Source organism: Macaca fascicularis, chromosome 15 (assembly GCF_037993035.2).
Source record: "Macaca fascicularis isolate 582-1 chromosome 15, T2T-MFA8v1.1".
NCBI classification, from domain to species: domain Eukaryota; kingdom Metazoa; phylum Chordata; class Mammalia; order Primates; family Cercopithecidae; genus Macaca; species Macaca fascicularis.
The window spans coordinates 52,351,849-52,366,582 of record NC_088389.1 but is presented as its reverse complement, the minus strand read 5'-3'; the positions used below and the strand labels follow the sequence as shown (position 1 = coordinate 52,366,582).

The 14,734-nt window shown below is 34.3% G+C and overlaps 1 protein-coding gene and 1 pseudogene across 5 annotated transcripts in view; both read left to right on the top strand.

The window, feature by feature from the left end:
• The window catches only part of TMEM38B (transmembrane protein 38B), a 79,060-nt gene that overhangs the window by 60,934 nt on the left and 3,392 nt on the right, over positions 1-14,734 (top strand). The gene's annotated exons all lie outside the window — the stretch shown is intronic.
• Positions 2,869-5,501, top strand: LOC141408621 (DEP domain-containing protein 1A pseudogene; annotated as a pseudogene).

Sequence of the window (14,734 nt, the reverse complement as noted above, 5' to 3'; positions counted from 1 at the left end):
GGAATGATCTGTGCAGCAGTCCACCATGGCACACATTTAGCTGTGTAACAAACCTGCACATCCTGTACATGTACCCCTGATCTTAAATGAAAGTTGAAGAATAAAGAAAAATAAATAATAAAAAAAAGTGTGACACCTGTGAATTTGTGTGTTATTCTTTTTCAGAATTGTTTGACTATTCTGGGTCACTAGCATTGCCATATGAACTTTGGGATCAACTTTACAATTTCTGCAAAGAAGCCAGCACTTATTTTGATAGGGATTGCTTTAAATCTGTAAATTGATTTGAGAATAATTGCCATCTTAACAGTAAGGTTTCCAATTCATCAACACAGGAGTTCTTTTGATTTAGTTTGGCCATCTTTGTTTTCAATATACACGTCTTACACTTTTTTTGTTAAATTTATTCCTAAGTATTTTATTCTTTTTTGATTTTATGCTAAATACAATTGTTTTAAAATATCACTTCCAGGTTGTTTATTACAAATATGTAGAAATACAATTGATATTTGTATATTGATTTTGTATCCTGCAACCTTGCTGAACTCATTTATTAGTTCTAATAAATGTTTTAAAAGGTAGATTCCTGGCTGGGCATGGTGGGTCATGCCTGTAATCCTAGGACTTTGAGAAGCCAAGGTTGGCAGATCACTTGAGGTCAGGAGTTTGAGACCAGTCTGGCCAACATGATGAAATCCTGTCTCTACTAAAAATACAAAAACGGAGGTTTCAGTGAGCCAAGATTGTGCCACTGCACTCCAGCCTGGGCAACAGAGCCAGACTCCATCTCAAAAAATAATAATAATAAAATAAATAAATAAATAATAAAATAGAAGATAGATTCCTTAGGATTTTCTATATGCAGGATCATGTCATCTGCAAATAGAGATGATTTTACTCTTTACTTTTCAATCTGCATGTCTTTAATTTTCTTGCCCAGTTATCCTGGCTAGAACCTCCAGTATAGTGTTGATAGAAATGGAGAGAATGAACATTCTTGTCTTTTTCTTCGTCTTAGAGAGAAAGCATTTGGTATTTCACTATTAAGCATAATGTTGGCTATGGGTTTTTCCTAGATGCCTTTTAGCAGAGTAGGAAGTTAATTCCTTTCTACTCCTAGTTTGCTGAATGGGTGGGAGCTGTATTATTTTCGAGTTTCTAACTTTAATCTTTAAAGAAAATGAATGTATATTGTGGGTTTGGTAAGAATAAATAAATAGCACTGATATCTTACATTTTCTTGAGTTACAGGATCAGCTTTTGTTCATGACCTAATTTGTGGAATAAAAATGATAATTTTTCTTACAATTGTTCCTGGATGTAAAGTTCTATATTTTAACACCCAAACTTAAACACCATACTGCAATGTAATAATAATAAAGATATTTAAAAATAGGAAAACATACAATGCTGAACTTCTTTTATAATATTTCTCAACATTTTCCTAATTAGAAAGTATATCCACCAGTTTCTAAATAGAATGTTCATTTTAAACTAATTCATTTGCCCAAATCCCATTTAGAGTTTATTGAAACTGATAATATATTTCATAATCTTAATCATTTTTTTTATCTTTTAAATTTTATTTCAATAGTTTTTGGAGAACAGGTGTTTTTTTGGTTACATGGATAAGTTCTTTAGTGGTAATTTCTGAGATTTTGGTACACCTAAGCAGTGTATACTATACCCAATGTGTAGTCTTTTGTCCTTCATCTCTCTCCCACCCTTCCCCTCAAGTCCTCAAAGTTCATTGTATCATTCTTATGCCTTTGCATCCTCACAGCTTAGCTCCCACTTATAAGTGAGAACATACGATATTTGGTTTTTCATTTCTGAGTTACTTCACTTAGAATAATGGTCTTCAGCTCCATCCAGGTTGCTGCAAATCCAATTATTTTGTTCCTTTTTATGGCTGATTAGAATTCCTTGGTGTATACGTACCACCTTTTCTTTATCCACTTGTTGCTTGATGGGCATTTAGGCTGGTTTCATATTTTTGCAATTGCTAATTGTGCTGCTATAAACATGAGTTTGCAAGTGTCTTTTCCATATAATGACTTCTTTTGCTCTGTGGAGGTACCCAGTTGTGGGATTACTGGATCAAATGGTAGTTCTACTTTTAGTTCTTTGAAGAATCTCCATACTGTTTTCCATAGTGGTTGTACTAGTTTATATTCCCACCAGCAGTGTAAACGTGTTCCCTTTTCACCACATCTACATCAATGTTTTAAAAATATTTAAAAATAAAAATTGGCTCTATAAGGAGTAATTGTGAAATAGAGCTGTTGTGAAATAAAGCAGAAGAAATGGTAAAGAATGACTAAAACTGAAAAGAGGCTGTTGGGTTTTGAAATTAAGAGATATTTGGTGACCTTAGTAAAAGCAATTTCAGTGGACTGGTAAGGGATAGAAAAATGATTGTAATCAACTGAGGTGAATAAAAAAGTGAAGATGAAGAGTATAAACTATTTTAAAGGGATTTGGAGGGAGTATAAACAGGAATAAAACTTGGGAGAGCATTTTGGCAATATCTGACGAGGGTGAAAATTCACGTACCTTGTGACCTGTTCACTCTGTTTCTAGGTATAACCAACAGCAGTGTTTCCCAAGGTATGGTACAGGGCCCAACTTTATCAGGATCGCTTTAAAAAATGCTTTAGCAGATGCTATTCAAATTGGCGGCGGGGCTGATGGTTGTGCTGAGACTCGTCACTGCCCGGGCCACTGGGCCTGAGTGTTGCCTTCGCCGCCATGGACGCCACCGGGCGCTGACAGACCTATGGAGAGTCTGGGTGTGCCTCTTGGGCCTTATTGGGCCACCAAGCTGGAATGCCCTTCAGGCAGGCATGTGTTATTAGTCCTACTTTACCAATGTGGACACTGAGGCTCACAGACGTTAGAGGCCTTCTAAAGTCACATCTACAGCAAGTGGCAGAGCTAGAATTCAGATCTTCCTGGTATGGCCATCTTAAATGGATTCTGCTACTTATGGAATGAAGTTACCACATCTTTTCGAGCAGGAATGCCTCTAAGAAAACATAGACAACACTTTAAAAAATATGGCAATTGTTTCACAGCAGGAGAAGCAGTGGATTGGCTTTGTGACCTATTAAGAAATAATAGCAATTTTGGTCCCAAAGTTACAAGTCAACAGACTATCCAACTGTTGAGGATATTTCTTAAGAATCATGTAATTGAAGATATCAAAGGCAGGTGGGGATCAGAAAATGTTGACGATAATAAGCAGCTCTTCAGATTTCCTGCTACTTCGCCACTTAAAACTCTGCCACGAAGGCATCCAGAATTGAGAAAAAACAACATAGAGAACTTTTCCAAAGATAAAGATAGCATTTTTAAATGATGAAACTTATCTCGTAGAACTCCTAAAAAGCATGGAATACATTTATCTGAGGAAAATGCTGAGAAAATAAAGCATGAAATAATCAGTGAAGATCAAGAAAATGCAGTTGATAATAGAGAACTAAGCCAGGAAGATGTTTAAGAAATTTCGAGATATGTTATTCTGATCTACCTGCAAACCATTTTAGGTGTGCCATCCCTAGAAGAAGTCATAAATCCAAAACAAGTAATTCCCCAATATGTAATGTACAACATGGCCAATACAAGTAAACATGGGGTAGTCATACTACAAAACAAATCGGATGACCTCCCTCACTGGGTATTATCTGCCATGAGGCCTGGCAGATTGGCCAAGAACTGATGATATGAATAATTCAACTAATGTTGGATTTGAACAAGATGTGTTCAGAACAATCACAGATTATTTTCTAGATCTCCCTGAACCTCTACTTACTTTTGAATATTACAAATTATTTGTGAACATTTTGGTTATTTGTGGCTATGTGATAGTTTCAGATAGATCCAGTGGGATACATAGAATCCAAGATGATCCACAGTCTTAAAAATTCCTTCACTTAAACAATTTGAATTCCTTCAAATCAACTGAGTACCTTCTTCTCAGTCTGCTTCATAGAGAAAAAAGAAGAATCAGATTATTCTGAGAGACTACAGATAAGCAATCCAGGATTTCAAGAAAGATTTGCTAAGAAAATGCAGCTAGTTAATTTAAGAAACAGAAGAGTGAGTGCTAATGACATAATGGGAGGAAGCTGTCATAATTTAATAGGGTTAAGTGGTATGCATGATCTATCCTCTAACAGCAAACCAAGCTGTTGTTCTTTGGAAGGTATTGTAGATGTGTCAGGGAATTCAAATAAGAGGCATCCAGTGTGTTTCATCTATCTTTTCCAAACATAGAAGGACAAAATAATAAACTGTTTTTAGAGTCTAAGCCCAAAGAGGAATTCCTGTTGAATCTTCATTCAGAGGAAAATATTCAAAAGCCATTCTGTGCTGGTTTTAAGAGAACCACTACTTTGACTGCTCAAGACCAAGAGAAGTTGTGTCATGGGAAATGCAAGTCAAAACAGCTTTGTAGGTCTCAGAGTTTGCTTTTAAGAAGTAGTACAAGAAGGAATAGTTATATCAATACACCAGTGGCTGAAATTATCATGAAAGCAAATGTTGGACAAGGCAGCAAAAGTGTGCAAACAGCTATGGAAAGTGAACTTGGAGAGTCTAGTGCCACAATCAATAAAAGACTCTGCAAAAGTTCAATAGAATTTTCAGAAAATTCTTTACTTCCAGCTTCTTCTGTGTTGACTGGCACACAGAGTTTCCTGCAACGTCATTTAGAGAGGGTTGCCATCGATGCTGTACAGTTATGTTGTTTGTTACTTCCCCCAGCAATTTATAGAAAGCTTCAACTTTTAATGCGTATGATTTCCCAAATGAGTCAAAATGTTGATATGCCTAAACTTCATGATGCATTGGGCACAAGATCACTGAGGATACATACCTTTTCTTGGTGTGTGCTATGCTGTGCTAAAGAAGTGGATCTTGATGAGCTTCTTGCTGGAAGATTAGTTTCTTTCTTACCGGATCATCATCAGGAAATTCTTCAAGTACCCTCTTACTTACAGACTGCAGCGGAAAAACATCTTGACTACTTAAAAAAGGGACATATTGAAAATCCTGGAGATGGACTGTTTGTTCGTTTGCCAACTTATTCATACTGTAAGCAGATTAGTGCTCAGGACTTTGATGAGCAAAAAGTTTCTACCTCTCAAGCTGCAATTGCAGAACTTTTAGAAAATATTATTAAAAACAAGAATTTACCTCTAAAGGAGAAAAGAAAAAAGCTAAAACAGTTTCAGAATGAATATCCCTTGATACATCAGAAAAGATTTCCAACCACGGAGAGTGAAGCAGCACTTTTTGGTGACAAACCTACAATCAAGCAACCAATGCTGATTTTAAGAAAACCGAAGTTCTGTAGTCTAAGATACTAACTGAATTAAAAATCATGTAATAGTTGTGGAACTTTTATAAATGAAGCCATATCTGAGAATGTAGCTAATCAAAAGGAAGTCTGTTATTAATAAGGTATTTCTAAATAAACACATTATGTAAGGAAGTACCAAAATAGTTGTTTATCAATGTGAGACTCCTAGGAAACTAACTAGATCTCAACTGAGAGCACATAACAATAGGTGATACCAAATACTTTTTTTTTTTTTTTTTTTTTTTTTTTTTTTTTGAGACGGAGTCTTGCTCTGTCACCCAGGCTGGAGTGCAGTGGCCGGATCTCAGCTCACTGCAAGCTCCGCCTCCCGGGTTTACGCCATTCTCCTGCCTCAGCCTCCCGAGTAGCTGGGACTACAGGCGCCCGCCACGGCGCCCGGCTAGTTTTTTGTATTTTTAGTAGAGACGGGGTTTCACCGTGTTAGCCAGGATGGTCTCGATCTCCTGACCTCGTGATCCGCCCGCCTCGGCCTCCCAAAGTGCTGGGATTACAGGCTTGAGCCACCGCGCCCGGCCACTTTTTGTTTTTAACGCAGCTATGCAGTAAGACTATCATGATGTGTACTAAAATTTTATTTACTTGAATTTTGAAACCTGAGCTGTGTTCATCAAGATTAAACTGTAATTCTGTTTTTAAAAGAAAATTTATCTGCATATGTACAAGTTCTGAGATATTAGCTAATGAATTAGTTATTTGGGGTTACTTCTTTGTTTCTAAGTATAAGAATGTGAAGAATATTTGAAAACTCAATGAAATAATTCTCAGCTGCCAAATGTTGCACTCTTTTGTATATCCTTTTTCCACTTTTGATCTACTTATATATATGTGTGTGTTTTTAAAATATGTGTATATTTTATCAGATTTGGTTTTGCCTTAAATATTATCCCCAATTGCTTCAGTCATTAATTTGTTCAATATATATATTTTGAATTCTAATTTGCATAGTCTATTACAAGATGGGGATATAAAAGAAGTATAAGGCAATCATATATTCATTCAAAAGATACTTATTTAGCAACTGCTATGTGCCTTCATTGTTCCAGATATGTGGAGACAATGATAAATAAAACATATAATCTCTTCTATAAGGTATTTATTTTTAATCAAGGGAGATACACTTATCAGATGCTTAAAATAACAACACTACCCACTGAAATCAGGGCATATATAATCATTCAGCTCACGACTGACTTCTATGATGATGGAACAGGTCTCTAAGCTAGTGATTTTCAAATTAGTGCACATTAGACTCACCCGAGGAGTTTTAAAACAGCCTATATGCCTAGGGCCTAACTTACACTAATTAAATCTGAATTTTAGGGATGTTGTATAGGGATTAGTATTTTTTTTAATCTAGGTGATTCCAGTATTCAGCCAACTGTGAGAATCAATGTCCTCAATGCTTTTTTTAAACATGTTTATAAGTGTCAAGGTAGTGGCACATTGACTTTATTTTTTCATTGGAAGAAAATGCCTGCCAAGTATAAATGCCTCTCATCTTAAAACAAGGTTCTTCAGGTTTCTGCTTGATTGACTTGGTACAAACTTGAAGCAAGTTGCCTTCTATTTTTTACTCCAAGATTGTTTGATATCTATTCCTTAAGTGTAAAGAAATATATAATGCCTGGGTTGTAATAAAATCTTAATGTTTAATGACTATTCTAATTTCTCAATATAATTTCATACTATTTCTCTATAAAATGATAGTGTTCCATTTAACATTACTGATTTTTATTAAAAATCTGGACAGAGAATTATAAATATGACTTTATCCTAGAAACTCTGGCTATAAAATTATTGGACCAAATTGAATTCTTTCTAAGGCGTTAGTATGCTAAAACTTTCTTTGTTTATAGATATGTAAAATGTGGGTTATATTGCAAATTGATATTAAAATTATTTTGGGTTTTGTAACAATTTTGAAAAATGCTTTAGCAAAGTAGCGTTTAATATTTATTTATGAAATTATTAGAAATGAGCTCCTTTAAAAATTTTTAAAAGTCAACTTTTTAGAAGTATAATTGATGCATAATAAACTGTATTCATGGATAATAAAGTACAATCAGTCTAGGAGTACATTTTGATGAGTTTTGACAAATTTGTATACCTGTGTAACCACTACCACAGTCAGTGTATGAAACATTTCTATCACTTCGGAGCATTCCCTTGTACCTTGCTCTGATAAATCCCAGCCACTATCCATAGCCCCAGTATACCATTTATCCACTTTATATCACTACAGATTAGAGTTGTCTTTTCTGTAGTTTCATATAGAGTCATATAGTATGTACTCATTTTGTTTTTGAGATTTACCCATATAATTACATATTCCTAAGTAGTATTAGGTACCACAGTTTGTTTTTCCAGTTATCTATTGATGGGTTTTGGTGTATTTCCAGCTTTTGATTATTTGAATAAGGTTGTTATAAATAAAGCTGCTATGAATATGTGTGCATATATGTCTATACATAGACATGTATTTTCTTTGTCTTCTTATTTTTTTTGAGACAGAGTCTTGCTGTGTTGCCCAGGCTGGAGTGCAGTGGTGTAGAAATAAGCTTGTCTGGTAGGACCTACATAGCCAGCATTGCCATTACTGGAGCCATCAGTGAATTTTAAGATGCCCAGATTTCATATTGTTCAAACACACATGTTCTACAAACAATTTGTGCGGTTGATACAATCACGGGGTTGTGAGGCGACATTCATCCTCCTCAGTTTACAAAGAAGATGACGGGATTAAGAGATTAAAGTAAAGACAGGCATAGGAAATCACAAGGATATTCATTGGGGAAGTGATAAGTGTCCATGAAATCTTCACAATTTATGTTCAGAGATTACAGTAAAGATAGGCATAAGAAATTATAAAAGTATTAATTTGGGGAACTAATAAATGTCCATGAAATCTTCACAATTTATATTCTTCTGCTGCGGCTTCAGCTGGTCCCTCCGTTCGGGGTCCCTGACTTCCCGCAACAATATTAGGTACCACAATTTGTTTTTCCAGTTATCTGTTGATGGGTTTTGGTGTATTTCCAGCTTTTGATTATTTGAATAAGGTTGTTATAAATAAAGCTGCTAGGAATATGTGTACATATATGTCTATACATAGACATGTATTTTCTTTGTCTTCTTTTTTGTATTTTTTTGAGACAGAGTCTTGCTCTGTTGCCCAGGCTGGAGTGCAGTGGTGTAATCTTGGCTCACTGCAACCTCCGCCTCCAGGGTTCAAGTGATTCTCCTGCCTCAGCCTCTCAAGTAGCTGGGAATATAGGTGTGTGCCACCATGCCTGGCTAATTTTTTGTATTTTTAGTGGAGAAGGAGTTTCACCATGTTAGCCAGGATGGTCTCGATCTCCTGACCTCATGATCCGCCTGCCTCGGCCTTCCAAAGTGCTGGAATTACAGGCATGAGCCACTGTGCCTGGCCAGATATGTATTTTCATTTCACTTAATAACTAGGAGTAGAATTGCTAGGTCATCTGAAAAGCATATGTTTATCTTTTTAAGAAACTGCCACACTATTTTTCAAAATGGTTGTATCATTTTACTTTCCCACCAGCAATGTATGAGACTTCTGATTGTCCTAGATCCTTATTAATTATTTGGTATTATCAGTCATTTTAATTTTAGCATTTTATAAGTATGAGGTGATATCGCATTGTAGTTTTATTTTGCATTTCTCTGGTGGCTAGAGACTTGAGCGTCTTTTCATGTGTTTACTGGCCATTCATATATCATCTTTTGAATAGTGTCTATTTAAATATTTTGTCTATTAAAAATTGTATTATTATTGAGTTGTAACAGTTCTCTGTATATTCAGGATGTCAATCCTTGGTGAGGTATATGTATTGCAAATAATTTTCTCCCAGTTTATGCTGTTCCTTTTTATTTCTTTAGTGTTGTCTTTAGAAGAGCTGAAGTTTTAAATTTTGATGAAGTTTACTTTACTAGATTTTCCTTTCATGGTCCTTCTTTTTGTGTCCTATTTAAGAAATTATTTTATTCCTCAAGGTTTTGAAGAGTTTTCACCTATTTCTTCTAAAAGTTTTATAATTTTTGATTTTTTTTCTTTTTTTTTTTAAATTATACTTTAAATTCTAGGGTACATGTGCACAACATGCAGGTTTTTTACATATGTATACATATGCCATGTTGGTGTGCTGCACCCATTAACTCGTCATTTACATTAGGTATATCTCCTAATGTTATCCCTCCCCCCTCCCCCCACCCCACAACAGGCCCTGGTGTGTGGTGTTCCCCACCCTGTGTCCAGTTGTTCTCATTGTTCAATTCCCACCTATGAGTGAAAACATGCAGTGTTTGGTTTTCTGTCTTTGCGATTGATGGTTTCCAGCTTCATCCATGTTCCTACAAAGGACATGAACTCATCCTTTTTACTTTTAGAATCTGTGAACCATTTCAAAATAAGTTTTACGAGTCCTATGAGGTAAGGGTCAGGTGTTTTTTTTTTTTTTTTCCATATGAATATGAAGTTGTTACAACACTGTTGAAAAGACAGTTCTTTCCCTCATTGAATGATCTTGCCACCTTTGTTGAAAATCAGTTGGCTTGACCTATGTGGTTCTATTTCTGGAGTATATTCTGTTCTATTGATTTATATGTCTATCTCTAGCCAATACTAAACTGTTTTAATTACCATAACTTTATAGTAAGTCTTAAAATCAAGTAGTACAGTTTCTCCAACTTTATTCTTTTTTCACTATTTCTTAGGATAGTCTACATCTTTTATATTTCTAAATAAGTTTTCTGATTAAGTTGTCACTTTCTATGGAAAAAAGGCCTTCTGGAATTGTTTTTGAGATTGTGTCTATAGAGAAGAAGTCAGGTCTTAAAAAGATTTAGTCTGTTGATACATGTTTCTCCATGTATTTAGGCCTTCTTTAAATTTTTGGAGTACTATTTAGTGGTTTTCATTGTTTTAAATGTATCTTGTTAAATTTAAATTTATCCTGAAGTAGTTCATATTTTTGGATGCCTTTAGAAATAGTAGTTTTTCAAATTTCAATTTGGAATTTTACGTTGCTTGTATTTAAATATATAGTTAATTCTTACACATTGTTCTTGTATCCTGTGACCTTGCTAAATTTGCCTGTTGGTTCTGGTAGCTTCTGTGTAGATTCCTTAGCATTGTCTATATATATGGTCTTGTCTATGATAAAGATAGTTTTACTTTTTCCTTTTCAATTTGGTTTTTTTTTTTTTTTTCCTTGCCTTATTGTATTGGCTAGAATGGCCTGTACAATGTGAAAGAAAAATGGTGAGAGTAGACATCTTTGTTTTGTTTGTGACCTTAGTGGAAAAACATTCAGCCTTTTACCTTAAATATGATGTTAGCTATTAAGCATCTTATAGATGTCCTTTATGAGGTTGAGGAAGTTCTCTTTTATTTCTAGTTTGCTGAAAGTTTATCATGAATGGGTGTGGGATTTTGTCAAATGCTTTGTTCTGTATCAGTTAAAATAATCATAGGGGTTTTCTCCTATATTCTGTTAGTATAGTGGATTACATTGATTGATTATTAAAATGTTACATAAATCTTTCATTTCTGTGATAAACCCCATTTAGTCATGATGTGTTTATCAGTCATGGATATTACTGAATCCATTTTTTAAAATATTTTCAAGGATTTTTTTTTCCTGTGTGTTAATGGATATTGGTTTGTAGTTTTCTCTGTAATTTTTTTCTCTTTTTTGTACTAACATAAAACTGGACTTTTTAAATAAATGGAAAAGAATTTCTGTATTCTCTGAATTTATGTAGGTTTGATATTATTTATTGGTAAATGTTTGATAGATTCACTAATGAAGTCATTTGGGCCTAGAATTTTCTTTAAAGGAAGGTTTTTGATAACAGTTTCTTACATAGATACAGGGCTATGCAGATTTACTTGTGTCTGTTTTACTAAGTTGTATTTATTAAGGAATTTGCCATTTCACTTAAGTTTTTTATTGTTGGCATGAAATTGTTCATAATAGTTTTTTGTTATCCCTTTAATGTCTGTGGAATTTGTGGTAATGTCTCTCCTTTCATTCCTGATATTGGTAATCTGTGTTTTCTTTTTCTCTCTTTTAAAAGCACTCTGCCTAGAGGTTCGTCAATTTCATGGATTTGTGTCAAAGACCCAGCTTTTGGTTTCATTGGTTTTTCTGTTTTAGATTTCATTAATTTCAGGTCTTTATTATATCCTTCCTTCTGTTTACTTTGGGGTGTACTTGGTTCTTCCTTCAGTATAAAGAAAAGATTGATAAATTTGACTCCATAAATTGTTTTTTAAAGTTGCATGGCAAAAGCCACTGTGGACAAAGTCAAAATATAGCTATCAAATAACTGTGATAAAATACTTACAACATATATCAGAGGGCTGGTATGCCTGATATATAACAGCCTCTTAAAAATTAAGGGATAAAGGACCAAAACCTGATGGAAAAGTTAAAGTTATCAACAGACAGTTCACACAGAAAAGATCGGGAAATGTTCCTCAAACATATTGAAAAATGTAGAACTCGTACTTGAGAAACATTAATTAAAATAACACTTGAGATACCATTTATCATTCATCAAACTGGCACAAAATTTTAAATTTTTATTTTATTTTACTTTTGAGACAGGGTCTTGCTCTGTCGCTCAGGCTGGAGTGAAGTGGCATGATCATGGCTCACTGCAGCCTTGACTTCCCAGGCCCAAGCAATCTTCCCACCTCAGCCACCTGAGTGTAGTTGGGACTACAGGTGTGTGCCACCATGCCTGGCTAATTTTTGTATTTTTTGTACAATTTTGGTTTCACTCTATTGCCCAGGCTGGTCTCAAACTTGGACTCAAGCAACCTTCCCACAAACTAAAAGTTTGAAAGTCTGGCTACACATTCTGTTGATGAGGCTGTGGAGAATCAGGCACTCCTGCAAATGTTCTTTTTCAGTGTTTTCTGGATTTCTTCTATGTTTGTGTTTTTTCAATATATTTTTAGCTATTCTTGTTTATTGGTATGAACTTTAATAGCAATTTGTCTAGCTCTGTAAAAAACCATGTTATTTTTATTGCAATTGTGTTTATTGTTTATTGCAATTTATAAGCTAATTTAGGGAGGCAGTTATAGGAAGACAAGCATGGAATGAGACAGGAGTGAGGACAGAGCCTTAAAGTTCTCTAATATTTAGAGAAGGGAAATCTAGAATGGGAAATGGAAAAGGAGTGGTTGATGAGAGTTTTAAGGAGGAGGAGATGGTTTTAAGGAGTGTAGATGTGCTGAATACTGATGAGAAGTGTCTTCAGGTAATGTGTTGTTTAATACATGAATGACAGACACTGTTCTTAGGCCCTTTTGGGGATCCAAATGATCATATATACATTGAATAAGGTGTAATGTATATATTTTATTCATTGATGCATTGAATAAGGTATAATGTATTGTTGGATACATGAATGAGGGACACTGTTCTTAGGTGCTTTGGGGGATATAAGTGATTATATAAACATTGAATAAGACCCAAACCCTATTCTTAAGATACTATTGTCTAAAAAGGAACATGAGATATGCTAACTCAACTTTTTAAACTTTATGAGGAGAGGTACTAAGTTTGCAGTATTCATCACTGCATCGTTAGCATTGAGTCTAGTGTATATAGTTGATTTTTAATATGTATTTGTTCACTAGTAAATGGTCAAAATGCTCTTTCACAGGTCTCTAATTATTGCACACTTAAAGATATATACCGAAAATGAACAGTTCATTCGCCTAGCTTTTTTTACATTTGTAAAAATATAAACCCTATGATTTTAATTTATTTGAATCATTCACGTTAATAATTAGCAAAGTCTGAGGGAATGATATAATCTATGGAGAAAGCATAGAGTGATCAGAAAACCTACTTGAATATGCCATGTGCCATTAGGGATTCATTTTAGGGCCAAGTGACTTTCATTGGAAGACACTGATAAGGGCCTATTGGAATAGACACAAGTTGCACTGCAAAGGATTATTTGAATTTGGGCAGGTAGAGACAGGAAGAAGTATGTTCTGGATGAAAAGAGAGATTAATTGTGCAAATTTTTCTTATATAGATATATTAAGGTATCCTTTGAATTAATGCTATGAAGTAGATGTTATATTTATTCATTCAGTGTATTCTCAATGCTAAGCACTACAGAGAATATAAAAGTAGATGTAAGTGCCATTTGTACTTATATTGTGTGTCACATTTTACTGGACATTTTGAAATGGTGTAACTTGAGATAGCATATAAACAATTTCTTTACCTGAATTAATTTATATTTTAGGATATGTTGAAAATACCAAAATATTTTTAGGGCTTCTATTTTCTTTTGTTTCCTCTCCTTTTTAAGTAAGAGACTATGAAGCCAAATACTGTTTATTTTAGGTAATATGCTTTTTATTTTAATAGTTTGCTAAATAAGGAGACAGTTTTATATTTTATTTGTAAAAGAATAAGGATTTATTCTATTTGTCACAATTATATTTGTCACCTTGTTAAATCAAGGTCTGATAAGAGGCTGAATTCACAGAATTTTGTCCTTGAACCTCATATGTCTATCTCAGCAGTAATTTCTGATGCCAGCAATACTTCTCAACTGAGTGATGAGTCTTTTGGGAGTGGAGATTCTATTAAAACACTCGACTTTGAAAAATACTTATTATAGTTCATGTTCTCAGAAAATATTTTAAATCCTGACACTCTTCTCTTTTGGATTTTGTAAAAAAAAAAAAAAAAAAAAAAAAAAAAGACATTGCTGTTTTCCTGACAGTAGACCATTGTTTTTTATTTGACTTCTATTATCTTTTATTTGCAGTTCCTTAAGTCAAGCTATGACCAAGGTGATTATGCTAGTGTATCTCATTGTAACTGTTTATTCTAAGGAATAATTTAATATAAAAAAGTCCTTAGATCTTACCCAATAATGGCATAAACTTGGAGGTTAATGTTATATTTAGACTCCTCATTTTACATTCTCTCCAGGTGTGTACACTCATATTTATGCGTTTACCTTTCACTTGTGTGATAAACGATTTCCAGATCTATATCCATTGTTTAAATGTTCCTGGGAAATCTCCATTACTGCCCTTACTCTTCTTTACTGTTTGGCAATTACTGATTTACTTGCCTATCTCTGACTAGTAGGTAAGCTCCTTGAGGGCAGGGACTACATTTAACATCTTCTGGAAGACAATTGTTAATGTTAATGCACAAGCAGAATATTTTAATCATATTGTTAGTTTTAGACTTAGTGCTGTATTGCATTTCAGTTTGCCCTTCTACAGTGTAACCCTTTTGGGGTCTTACTTTAAGCCTGAAGTATATCCCTGGGCAA